Raw genomic sequence first — 10133 nt, forward strand, 5'->3', positions numbered from 1 at the left:
CTGAGCTCTTTTTACAAGAGCTCCGGTGTGTAGGGACCAGGTCATATTGTCAGTTATCTGCACCCCCAGGAACTTGGTGCTGCTTACTATCTCCACCGCTGTGCCGTTGATGAAGAGTGGAGCATGGCTGGACTGGTGCTTCCTGAAGTCAACGATGATCTCCTTGGTCTTGTTGACATTCAGGACCAGGTTGTTGGTTCTGCACCAGTCAACCAGATGTTTCACCTCCTCCCTTTAGTCCATGTCATTGTTGTCACGGATGAGGCCCACTACTGTTGTGTCGTCCGCATACTTCACAATGTGGTTAGTAGTTGACCTGGCGCAGCAGTCATGAGTCATCAACGTGAACAGCAGTGGACTCAGCACACAGCCCTGGGGGAGCCGGTGCTCAGGGAGATGGCACTGGAGGTGTTGTTGCCCACTCTCACAGATTGGGGTCTGTCTGTGAGGAAACCAACAATTACATCCAAATATAATGAAAACAAACAAAAAACACACAAAAAAATACAACAAGTGCAAAACTTCATGAAGTACAAACCGAACAAAAAAAAAAAAAGGAATATGCATCTCACGGGATGATACAAAACAAATACAAAACCAGGCAAAAAATAAGTAAAATAATAAATATAAAGCAAATTGTAAACACTTATGGCTGTCCATATAATCTTATTGTTCTGTCTTTATATATTTTTTTCAATTGGAATATATTTTTACAATATTTTATCTCATTGTAAAGAGAATTCCATACTTTAACCCCCACCACTGATATACACATTTGTTTTAAAGTTATCCTTGAATACTGATGTTTGAACTGACCTTTTCTTCTATGCCCTGTATTCTCAGAAGTGATGACAAACATTTTTTGTAAATTTGCTGGTGATGATAGCATTAAACCACACATTACTGACCTTGCACATTTTAATGTTCCACGTCTGAAACTTTAAAATGTATTGGTCATTGGAGTCTTGTTCACGAGTGAGGGAAGAGTGGATCGTGAGATCGACAGGCGGATCGGTGCGGCGTCTTCAGTAATGCGGACGTTGTATCGATCCGTTGTGGTGAAGAAGGAGCTGAGCCGCAAGGCAAAGCTCTCAATTTACCGGTCGAACTACGTTCCCATCCTCACCTATGGTCATGAGCTTTGGGTTATGACCGAAAGGACAAGATCACGGGTACAAGCGGCCGAAATGAGTTTCCTCCGCCGGGTGGCGGGGCTCTCCCTTAGAGATAGGGTGAGAAGCTCTGTCATCCAGGAGGAGCTCAAAGTAAAGCCGCTGCTCCTCCACATCGAGAGGAGCCAGATGAGGTGGTTCGGGCATCTGGTCAGGATGCCACCCGAACGCCTCCCTAGGGAGGTGTTTAGGGCACGTCCAACCGGTAGGAGGCCGCGGGGAAGACCCAGGACACGTTGGGAAGACTATGTCTCCCGGCGGGCCTGGGAACGCCTCAGGGTCCCACAGGAAGAGCTGGACGAAGTGGCTGGGGAGAGGGAAGTCTGGGCTTCCCTGCTTAGGCTGCTGCCCCCGCGACCCGACCTCGGATAAGCAGAAGAAGATGGATGGATGCATGGATGGATGGATGGATGGTCATTGGAGCTTAATTATTTTTACAATTGAATTGTATTCTATTTTACGGTTTCATGGAGGGGTGTCCAAAGTGTGGCCTGGGGTCCAATTGCCGCCCATAGCTATTTTATTAACGACCCTTGGAACATTGTAAAAATTACACACAAAAAAAACATTAAAAAGTGGAATAAAAGAGCAAATGTAACGACAACAAATGTCAATATTGACTCTAATAACACAAAGCTGCCATGCTTTGTTTTTTTTTTTGCTGTCATCGCTCATAAACTAATAATGAATCAAACATTTAAACGACACGTCGCAAAATGACCAGATGTTAGCATTAAACACACATTACTGACCTTACACATTTCAATGTTCCACATCTGAAACTTTCAAATGTATTGGTCATTAATCCCTTTTAAAATCGAATTGTATTCTATTTTACTGTTTCATGGAGGGGTGTCCAAAGTGAGGCCTGGGGTCCATTTTCCGCCCGCAGCTTTTTATTAACGGCCCTTGGAACATTATAAAAATCACACTAAAAAAGCATTAAAAAGTGGAATAAAAGAGCAAATGTAATGACAACAAATGGCAATATTGACTCTAATAACACAAATGCTTTGTTTTTGTTTTTTTGCTGTCATCGCTCATAAACTAATAATGAATCAAACATTGTTATGAATTATTGACCTATTCAAGGCTCTAATTAAGTCACATCAAAAATTCCACTTTTGAAATATTTTTGGGGGAGGATATTCTGTGGGTTTTTGACAACAAGTTCATAAATCACATATCAATCAATCAATCAATCAATCAACGTTTATGTATTAATATAGCCAGAGGATCACTGCATGTCCTCTTACATCTCTAGAGGACCTGTATAAAAGACACTGCAACAGGAGAGCAAACAGCATCCTCAGGAACCTATCCCACCCAGGTCACCACTGGCTTGAACTCTTGCCCTCAGGGAGGCGCTATAAGACCATCAAAGCAAGGACAAATAGATTGAAAAACAGTTTCTATCCTAGAGCTGTTATTGCCCTAAACTCTGCACATACCTGAACACTCGCCACTTTACTAACTTGTATATATATATATATATATATATATATATATATATATATATATATATATATATATATATATATATATATATATACAGGTAAAAGCCAGTAAATTAGAATATTTTGAAAAACTTGATTTATTTCAGTAATTGCATTTAAAAGGTGTAACTTGTACATTATATTTATTCATTGCACACAGACTGATGCATTCAAATGTTTATTTCATTTAATTTTGATGATTTGAAGTGGCAACAAATGAAAATCCAAAATTCCGTGTGTCACAAAATTAGAATATTACTTAAGGCTAATACAAAAAAGGGATTTTTAGAAATGTTGGCCAACTGAAAAGTATGAAAATGAAAAATATGAGCATGTACAATACTCAATACTTGGTTGGAGCTCCTTTTGCCTCAATTACTGCGTTAATGCGGCGTGGCATGGAGTCGATGAGTTTCTGGCACTGCTCAGGTGTTATGAGAGCCCAGGTTGCTCTGATAGTGGCTTTCAACTCTTCTGCGTTTTTGGGTCTGGCATTCTGCATCTTCCTTTTCACAATACCCCACAGATTTTCTATGGGGCTAAGGCAGTGGTTCTCAAACTTTTTTTGTCATCCCCCACTTTGGACAAGGGCGAGTTTTCAAGCCCCACCTGCCCCCATCGCCCCAACAGAACGCTAACGCCAAGCTTAACATTTTCAAATTTATTGAACATCAAGTAACATCAAGTTGTATACATTCAAACTCAATAACATAAAATAACATCAAGTTCAATAATAAATAAAATAACTGTGCAGCTGTGGTATAACTTGCCCATCCATCCATTTTCTACCGCTTATTCCCTTTGTGGTCGCGGGGGGCGCTGGAGCCTATCTCAGCTACAATCGGGCGGAAGGCGGGGTACACCCTGGACAAGTCGCCACCTCATCGCAGGGCCAACACAGATAGACAGACAACATTCACACTCACATCCACACACTAGGGCCAATTTAGTGTTGCCAATCAACCTATCCCCACCCCAGGTGCATGTCTTTGGAGGTGGGAGGAAGCCGGAGTACCCGGAGGGAACCCACGCAGTCACGGGGAGAACATACAAACTCCACGCAGAAAGATCCCGAGCCCGGGATTGAACCCAAGACTACTCAGGACCTTCGTATTGTGAGGCAGATGCACTAACCCCTCTTCCACCGTGCTGCCTGGTATAACTTGCATCAAGTTCAATAATAAATAAAATAACTTGCATCAAGTTCAATAATAAATAAAACAAAAGTGTTATAACTTGCATCAAGTTCAATAATAAATCAAAAAAAGGGTTATAACTTGCATCAAGTTCAATAATAAATCAAAAAAAGTGTTATAACTTGCATGAAGTTCAATAATAAATCAAATAAAAGTGTTATAACTTGCATCAAGTTCAATAATAAATCAAATAACTTGCATCAAGTTCAAAATAAATAAAATAAAAGTGCCACTTTGCAATCTTTGCAAAAAAAAAGGAGGAGCTATGCATTTGGGAAGACAGGGCAAGTGACAGCACTTTGCCCTGGGAGACCCACCTTGCTTCACTGTGAAACACATACTTGCCAACCCTCCCGGATTTTCCGGGAGACTCCCGAAATTCAGCGCTTCTCCCGAAAACCTCCCGGGACATATTTTCTCCCGAAAATCTCCCGAAATTCAGGCGTACCTGAGTGACGTGTCGACAGCATGTTTTCACGTTCGCTTTCCCACAATATAAACAGCGTGCCTGCCCAATCACGTTATAACTGTAGAATGATCGAGGGCGAGTTCTTGGTTTCTTATGTGGGTTTATTGTTAGGCAGTTTCATTAACGTCCTCCCAGCATGGCAACAACACACAACAACAGCAGTCACGTTTTCGTCTACCGTAAAGCAGTTCGTCTGCCGTAAATAGCAATGTTGTGACACTCTTAAACAGGGCAATACTGCCATCTAATGTACATGCATATGTGACATTAACATCTAGGGCTTTTAGAGAGTGCAGTGCACAACTGCGCACACAACAAGGAGACGAAGCAGAATTCATCATCAGAGAGGGTGTTCAGCATGGTTAGAAAAATAATGACAGAGAATAGAACAAGGATGGACAATTCAACCCTTAACTCAACAATGAGTAGATGAGTGTTATGTGTGTGTATATGTGTAAATAAATGAATTCAAGTATTTCTCTTATTTATATATATATATATATATATATATATATATATATATATATATATATATATATATATATATAATATATATATATATATATATATATATATATATATATATATATATATATATATATATATATATATATATATAGCTAGAATTCACTGAAAGTCAAGTATTTATTTTATATATATATATATATATATATATATAGTGTGTGGATGTGAGTGTGAATGTTGTCTGTCTATCTGTGTTGGCCCTGCGATGAAGTGGCGACTTGTCCAGGGTGTACCCCGCCTTCCGCCCGATTGTAGCTGAGATAGGCTCCAGCGCCCCCCGCGACCCCAAAGGGAATAAGCGGTAGAAAATGGATGGATGGATATATATATATATATATATATATATATATATATATATATATATATATTTATATATATATATATGTGTGTGTGTGTGTGTGTGTGTGTGTGTGAAATACTTGACTTGGTGAATTCTAGCTGTAAATATAGTCCTCCACGCCCCCACCCCCAACCGCGCCCCCCACCCCCACCTCCCGAAATCAGAGGTCTCAAGGTTGGCAAGTATGGTGAAACAGCACGGCTGTATGATCAGCTCCCATTTCCTCACACAGTGCAGAGAATAGTCGCGCTTTCAGTGGTCGTGTTTTGATCAAATTTACCGCGCTCACATCTGTTAAAACCTCATTGAGTTCGGGGCTGAGCTGCCTTGACGCGAGTGCTTCCCAGTGAATGACACAGTGTGTCCAATGCGCATTTGGCGCAACCCTCTTTATTAGAGCCTGCAGCTTGTTTCTTGACCCTGCCATGGTCATTGCGCCATCAGAGCAAAAGCCCACACAGTTTTCCCATTTAAGGTCGTGTTCTTTGAGGAAACTGTCCATTATCTTGAACAGCTCATCAGCAGAGGCTCTATTTTTGATGTATTTGCAAAACAGCAAATCCTCGCACAGTGACTCGCCATTCACAAAGCGGACGTATGCGATGAACAGGCAGTCTTTATTGCTGTCAGTAGCTTCGTCCACTTGTAAAGCAAAACGACTTTCTTTTCATTTGTCTCCGAGTTGTTCCTCAAGATCACTTGCAATGTCGCATATACGTCTCGCAAGTGTGTCGTTTGACAGTGGGACAGCTTTTCATTTTGCTGCGCTTGTCTCGTCAAGTTTGTTCCGCTTAGCCCCGCCCCCATTAGTTACTGTTGCTATGTCTGTCAAACTTTTGCTCCTACCTAGAAATGTAAAGCCTACAGGAAAAATAAGTAATTTACATTTATTTATAAAGCGGATTTCACAGACAGAATCACAAAGTGATTTACAGTGTGTATAGAAAATGAAAGCATAGTAAAAAAAATAAATCTAAAAAAATAAATAAAAAATAAAAAAATTAAAGTGAAATTCCCTCCCGTTCCTCGCGCCCCACTTGTCATGTCTCTATTCCCCACCAGTGGGGCGTGCCCCACACTTTGAGAAACGCTGGGCTAAGGTCAGGGGAGTTGGCGGGCCAATTTAGAACAGAAATACCATGGTCCGTAAACCAGGCACGGGTAGATTTTGCGCTGTGTGCAGGCGCCAAGTCCTGTTGGAACTTGAAATCTCCATCTCCATAGAGCAGGTCAGCAGCAGGAAGCATGAAGTGCTCTAAAACTTGCTGGTAGACGGCTGCGTTGACCCTGGATCTCAGGAAACAGAGTGGACCGACACCAGCAGATGACATGGCACCCCAAACCATCACCCAACCATGCAAATTTTGCATTTCCTTTGGAAATCGAGGTCCCAGAGTCTGGAGGAAGACAGGAGAGGCACAGGATCCACGTTGCCTGAAGTCTAGTGTAAAGTTTCCACCATCAGTGATGGTTTGGGGTGCCATGTCATCTGCTGGTGTCGGTCCACTCTGTTTCCTGAGATCCAGGGTCAACGCAGCCGTCTACCAGCAAGTTTTAGAGCACTTCATGCTTCCTGCTGCTGACCTGCTCTATGGAGATGGAGATTTCAAGTTCCAACAGGACTTGGCGCCTGCACACAGCGCAAAATCTACCCGTGCCTGGTTTACGGACCATGGTATTTCTGTTCTAAATTGGCCCGCCAACTCCCCTGACCTTAGCCCCATAGAAAATCTGTGGGGTATTGTGAAAAGGAAGATGCAGAATGCCAGACCCAAAAACGCAGAAGAGTTGAAGGCCACTATCAGAGCAACCTGGGCTCTCATAACACCTGAGCAGTGCCAGAAACTCATCGACTCCATGCCACGCCGCATTAACGCAGTAATTGAGGCAAAAGGAGCTCCAACCAAGTATTGAGTATTGTACATGCTCATATTTTTCATTGTCATACTTTTCAGTTGGCCAACATTTCTAAAAATCCCTTTTTTGTATTAGCCTTAAGTAATATTCTAATTTTGTGACACACGGAATTTTGGATTTTCATTTGTTGCCACTTCAAATCATCAAAATTAAATGAAATAAACATTTGAATGCATCAGTCTGTGTGCAATGAATAAATATAATGTACAAGTTACACCTTTTGAATGCAATTACTGAAATAAATCAAGTTTTTCAAAATATTCTAATTTACTGGCTTTTACCTGTATATATATATATATATATATATATATATATATATATATATATATATATATATATATATATATATATATATATATATATATATATATATATATATATATATATTTATATGTATATATATAAATAGCATGAATGTCCTGAATCAGCTGAATTGGTTGGTGTTGGAATTGTTTTACCTGGTTAAGAAATGTTGAAGTAGGAGCATGTTAAATTTGAGAACTACGGCGGTATATTACGGAATTCCTGGATTTTCGGGGAAAACGAAAATGTTTTGGTTTATTGGTGACATTGGAATGTGTTGACAAATATGGAAGAAGTCTTCTCCCCGCAATTTCCACCTGTCTTTTTAAAAAATATATTTCTATCCCCCTTTTGCGCTGGTCCGGCTGCGCCAAATAATAATATAAATCCATTTAATAAAGTCAAATACAAATAAGGCAACAAGAGAAGTATCCCACACTTTTCTTTTGTAAAGTAAATCTGTACAGCAGATATAGGCATTTACATCAACAATATGATTTGCCTGAGTGACTGGACAGGACAAAAAAAACAAGCTAAGATGGCCGTTGACAGCAAGCAGCGCACAAACTATCTGAGTACAAAAGAAATTTGAAATGCTAAATGGCGCTTCGCATCCATTGAGAACAGAGCTAGCTTAACCACCACGCATATTTAATGGCGGGACATGAGCCTTTACGTGACGTCCGTAAAATCCAAGCAATAAAACGTTAGCTTGCTGGCTTTAGTAAGCTAACATAAACATGTTAACAGGGGAACAGATAGCATACTTCGAAGATGGCGCCAAGTAATGAAATACATGATTAATAGATTAAAACGTACAAAATGAGCTAAAACGCTAATATAAAATGTTAGCATGCTAACATTAACATGCTAACAGGGGAACAGCTAGCATACTTCTAAGATGGTTGCAAGTATGTGAATGTTGGAATGAATGTTGGAATTGGTTGAGAAATGTTGGATATGAAGTGGTTTGCATATTGCCCATTCATTTTCAATGGAGGAAAATTCCTGGTAATTCCGGTAAATCAGAAATGTTTCGGAACCGGGCAACATGCGGCTTGAATGTCCATGGTGAGTGGAGTGTGTAGAAACGGTGGAAACGGTTAAAATCGGAAGAGAAATGTGGGATATGCAAAAGTTTGTATATTGACCATATATTGTCAATGGGGAGAAATTCCTACGAACTCCGGTAACCAGGAACATTTCTGAAGGGGGAAACATGGTGACTTGAATTACCAGGGTGAATGGAGTTTGTTGGATGGTGAAACGGTTCAAATCAGGTAAGAAATGTCGGATATGCCAAAGTTTGTATATAGCCCATTGATTGTCGATTGGGTGAAATTCCTGGAAGTTCCGGGAAAATCGGGAATTTTAGGGAAAGGGAAAACATGTTTTGTCTTCGATACCTCAGATGAGTAGTGTGTGTGGATGGATGAAAATGGCGCAAAATGTTGAGAATTTGGGGTATTGTAGAACTTTGAATATCATTTAAACTGGAATGTCATGGAAATTGGGGAATAATAGTAGTGAACGATTGGCAAAATTCCCCCAAAAAAGTCCAGTTCCCCTTTAACAGTTGCTAGTAACGTAGGTTAAATCAGGTCTTCCACTTCATTTACATAAAGTGGAGAAGAAACACAATATATCACACAGTAGCGTGTGGTATATTATATTTTCATTATGATTCCATTCCAAAAGGTCAGTTGAAAAAAAAATTGAAAAAATAAATCCTCATCGGCAACAATATCAATACAATTAATCTATTCCAAAAACGTTAACACACAAGAGAAAACAATACAAAATGCATTGAAGACTGCGTCTGATTTGGGGTATTGTAGAACTTTGAATATAATTTAAACTGGAATGTCATGGAAATTGGGGAATTTTGGGAAAACTGGGATTTTTTTTCAAATATTGACACTAGCAATTGTCCTAGATTGTATGAATGGGTTGGTGTTGAATTTTCTTGAGCTCGTTGAAAATTGTGGGCATAGTAACAGTTTGAATTGAGAATTGGTATTTCAGAATTCTTGAAATTTTTAGGAAAAATAAAATAGGTAAGATTGTTGTCCTGATTACTGAAATGTTTTGATGGTGGAATGGTTGGAATTTGTTGAAAAATGTGACGTGACATTCATACAAAAATAAAGAATAGATGAAAAATGGTGTAGAATTTTATGTATGTGTTTTTGGTATAGAACAAAGGCATTCACACAATAATAATAAATGGATGAATGTTAGTGTATAATTGCATAACTATTAGGGGTGTGGGAAAAAATCGATTCGAATTCGAATCGCGATTCTCATGTTGTGTGATTCAGAATCGATTTTCATTTTTTAAAAATATATATATATTTTTTTTAATTACATTTTCTTTAAATTAATCAATCCAACAAAACAATACACAGCAATACCACAACAATGCAATCCAATTCCAAAACCAAAACCGACCCAGCAACACTCAGAACTGCAATAAACAGAGCAATTGAGAAGACACACAAACACGACACAGAACAAACCAAAAGTAGTGAAACAAAAATTAATATTATCAACAACAGTATCAATATTAGTTACAATTTCAACATAGCAGTAATTAAAAATCCCTCATTGACATTATCATTAGACATTTATATATATAAAAAAAGAACAATAGTGTCACAGTGGCTTACACTTGCATCACATCTCATAAGCTTGACAACACACTGTGTCCAATAT

Source organism: Nerophis lumbriciformis, linkage group LG30, assembly GCF_033978685.3.
Source record: "Nerophis lumbriciformis linkage group LG30, RoL_Nlum_v2.1, whole genome shotgun sequence".
Classification (NCBI taxonomy): Eukaryota; Metazoa; Chordata; class Actinopteri; order Syngnathiformes; family Syngnathidae; genus Nerophis; species Nerophis lumbriciformis.